Source organism: Mytilus californianus, unplaced genomic scaffold (assembly GCF_021869535.1).
Source record: "Mytilus californianus isolate M0D057914Y unplaced genomic scaffold, xbMytCali1.0.p SCAF_1, whole genome shotgun sequence".
NCBI classification, from domain to species: Eukaryota; Metazoa; Mollusca; class Bivalvia; order Mytilida; family Mytilidae; genus Mytilus; species Mytilus californianus.
The window spans coordinates 66713160-66717812 of record NW_026262581.1 but is presented as its reverse complement, the minus strand read 5'-3'; positions in this window follow the sequence as shown (position 1 = coordinate 66717812).

The following is a 4653-nucleotide window of genomic DNA, read 5'->3' as shown; positions in this document are numbered from 1 at the left end:
TACCTGAAGAATTCTTATTAAAAACGGGAAATCACATCCTCATTTTTACATTGATGTTGTTAACAGAACCCGTAAATTTAGATACGATTCGTATAAATTCATTGATCCTTTGAATAAACCTTTTCTTAAAGGTTATCAATTTAACCGTGACCGTAGTCAAATCTTTATACAATTTTGTTATCGGTACTAACATTGATTTTGTTTTTTTTTTAAATTAAAACGTGACTAAATATATATTTCTATATACATGTATAATTACAGCTATGAGAAATCTTGATCTTACATACTGTCGATACTGTTTACTTATAGTTTGGGATTGCACAAGGTCATAGACTTTTATGACGTCTTTACACGAAATCTGTTGGATGTGTACTTTTTTATACTTTAGCCTGGGAGAACATGATTTATTTGCTAGTTGTAATTGCCTTTGAACTAGTTTTCAGTACTCTTATTTCGGCGCTTTGTGTTTTTGTTTTTATGTCAGTATTTTTTTGTGCTTCTTACCGATCTATTGAGTTAAACGTTTTGCAGCAAATTTTTACAGTTTGTTCTTATGTTGTGCTATTACGCCACTGTCCCTGTTTAGCGGGAGGGTTGAGCGCTCACAAACATTTTTAACCCCGCCACATTCTTTATGTGTATGTCCCAAACAGCCTGTTATTCAGTGGTTGTCGTAAAAAACTGGTTCATGTCTGTCATATTGCTGGTTTTTCGTAAATTGTATTGTTATAAATTAGGCCATTCGTTTTCTACTTTTTAGTTGTTTCACATTTTTTTTATGTCGGTGCCTTTCATGTCTACTGCTACTAACATATTGTAATTTTACTCTGTTTTGTCAAATGAGTAACTGATTTGTTTATTTGTTTGTTTGTTTTTATTTAAAAGCCAATTCCATTAAGGTTACTTATCACAATTTCGGCAATAATTAATCTTTTGGTCATGGGCGAAAATGTTCACTGTAAACCTCAAAAGTTTTATGACAACAAGTTGTCACAGATTTCGTTGGATGGCGAAGAAGACATTAAAGTTGTCTGAAATCCTAGGCAAAACATAAAGAAAGGAAACTAGCTGTTTTCTTTTGTTGATTTGACAAAGTTTTTTTTCTTCTCTTCTATTGGCATTTTTTGAAAAATTAAATTAGAATTTGAGTATGCATTACAGGTATACTGAGATTGCATATATTTTGAAGTACAAAAACACACTTCTTACCTGAAATGAGCGTCTGAAAATGAATTCGTTAACATATGTTGATTTAGTATGATATATGTATTTCTATTTGTCAAATCAAGGCCATCTTAATTAAAAGCTTAAACCTATTTTATCACGAAATCCGAGACAAACAACCCTTTATGTCCACGTCTTATAATCGTATAACGAGGACAATTACACGTTCTCTGCGTGTAATGTCGCTTTATACACCTCTAAAACTACATTTATACAGCTATTTTACTACGCCTCAGTGTTTTTATGAATAAAAGGAGGTATTGGGTATAAGAATGTAAGGTCACCCGTCGCACAGTTTTGAGGGAAATTTCAAAAGCTTTACTCCTTCTCCAAGTAGTCAATATTTTTAAAGTCATCGATACAGTTTACATTCACTGTTTTCGTTTACACATTATTTACTACAATTCGCCATTTGAATGATCAGCCACATCTTTTCATTAAGCAGTGTTGTCTTTACAAAAATGGGAATCGTAAATATTAACATTTTACTTGTTTTAGGTTACAAAATCTTACTTTGTGAAGACTGATAAGTTTGTTTAAAAATTCTGGACTTTTTTTTTAATTTACAAAATATTTGGCGAGTTTTAATAATCATTGTGCACCTCAAAGAAACTTGTTTCTGAAAACAAACTACCTATATAATTTAATACAAAAGTGCACATGCTGAAATGTCCCGCCTGCTTTACTGACCACTAATATTATATTGAAAGTCTTAATGATAAAGGTTTAACTACGAGTATCACATAAACTTAACATTTATAAAGATTCACCACAATGAGGTCAAGGTCAGATAAATCCTGTCAGACAGACAGACAGTCTCCTTATAACTTTCAATACACCAAACATAGGTGACCTATTGCTTATGGTAATTGAAAAACAGACCAAAACACAAAAACTTTTAACATAAACAAATGAACCATGAAAATGAGGACAAGGTAAAAGGAACTCTGCAAGACAGACATGTACATTTTCAATCATTCCATACACCAAATATAGTTGACCTATTGCTAACAGTACTTGAAAACCAGACCAAAATACAAACAAACTTAACATTGATCAATGAACCATAAAAATGAGGTCAAGGTCAGATGAAACCTGCCAGATTGACATCTACCCCTTATAATCATTCCATACACCACATATAATTGTCCTACTGCTTACAGTATCTGAGAAACGAACCCAATCACGTGACGTTAACCTTGATCACTGATCCATGAAATGAGGTCAAGGTCAGGTGAACCCTGTCTGACCGACATGTAGACGTTGCAAGGAACCACATACTAAATATAGTTATTCTATTACTCATTATAAGTTAGAAATTCACATGACAAAAACAACTATAATTTTTTTCGAGCAATCGCTGAACCATGAAAATGAGGTCAAGGACAATGGACATATGGCAGATGGAAACTACGTATCATAAGGTATATGCATAGAAGGTATGAATCATCCAGGTATTATGCCTTCTGAAATGTAATGCTTTATGTAATTTTTTTATATCGCTGCCGCCGCCGGATAGTTATCCCTACGTCTCGCATACTCCGACTTTCATCGCAGCAGAGACAATAAAAACATACAGATACATTCTTTTTCAGAGACAAGTGCCTGTGGTGCACCTCCCCCTTGCCGACTTAGATCTTAATAACATGAAGGGGAATTCATAAAAAAATCTGTCAAAAGACAAGAAGGAAAGCATCTTGGCAAGGTCTTTAGTTTTACGTTCGGATATATATTGATGATCTCATTTTACAATAACCTACATTTCTGCGAGCGCTTGCATGATATGTATCCCTGTGAGTATGACATAATAATACCGCCAACAGTGGGTTAGAATGTCTGCTTCATATCTAATTCTCTTTTTTTAATTTTACAAAGATGATCGACTTTGAACTGGGATCTATGAAAAAAAAAAAACACGTTACGATCCATGTGTTTTTAACGTAATTTCTCATTAGTAACAGAGTTGTATCGACCAAGGTGGTATAGATTCATTTTGACTGGAGCTATGATTGGGAAAATGAAACCTTTCCCAAGAATCAGTACTTGTTCGTTTGGGTATTTAAATTTTTGCATCATGAATTGTCCCATTGGATTAATACAATGTGGAGTTCATTCAATGGGAACTTTAAATTTCTTCATGAAATACAAAACAAAAAGCCTATGTCGCTCACCTAGGTATATGTGCATCTTCAGCAAAAGACAATCTCCAATATTGTGGACTAGAATAGAATTTAAGGGCAATCAACCCTTTAAAGAGTTTACTAACGATTTCGTTTCGACAAAATTTGTAGATCTTGTCTTGCTGATAATTTTTGCTATTTAAAGTGTATCTTTTATAGTTTTTAAGATATTGAACAAAAACACAAAACAAGAGTGCACAGGCTAAAATGTCTCATACGCTTTACTTATGATTAAATTTATGTTGAAAGTCTGTATTGTGAAGGTTTTACTACATGTATCACATAAACTTTACATTATCAATGATCCATGAAAATGAAGTCACGGTCAGATGAACTATGCCAGACAGACATGTTCACCTTACAATCATTCCATACACCGATTATAGTGTTCCTATCGCTGATAGTACTTGAAAAACAGATCAAACCACAAAATCTTAACATTGGCAAATGAACCATGAAAATGAGGACAAGGTAATATGAATCCTGGAAGACAGACATGTACACCTTACAATCATTCCATACACGAAATGTAGTTGACCTACTGCTTATAGTAACAGATAAACTGACATAGCAACAAAACCTTATCACTGACCAAAAACCAAGGTCAGATGAATCCTGCCAGACAGACATATATACAGTACAATCATTCTATAGACCAAATATAGTTGACCTATTGCATACAGTATGAAAAATGTAACACATCAGAAAAAAAAATTAACATTGACAAATGAACCATGAAAATGAGGTCAAGGTCAGAAGAAACCTGCCAGTCAGATATCTAGACGTTACAATCATTCCATACACCATATATAGTTGACCTATTGCTTATACGGTAGTATCTGAGATCAGAATTGACCACGTAAACTTAACTTGGTCACTGATCCATGAAACAAGGCCAGTCGATGTCAGGTGAACCCTGTTTGACGTACATGCATACATGTATGTAGACTTTGCAAGGAACCCATAAACTTTTTTCAAGCAGTCGCTGAACCATTAAAATGAGGTAAGGACAATGGATATATGACAGACAGATACTTCGACACATAAGGCATCTGCATGGAGCATCCAGATCTTCTACCTTCTGAAATATGAAAAAAACAAATAGTTTATGCCGTCGCCGCCGCTGCCAAAATGGAGTCGTCAGACATTTTGGTTATGTTGACTTATTTGTAGATCTTTTCTACTTATTTACGTTTCTATTTATTTGTTATAGGTTTTAAGATATTGGACAAAAACACAAAACAAAATA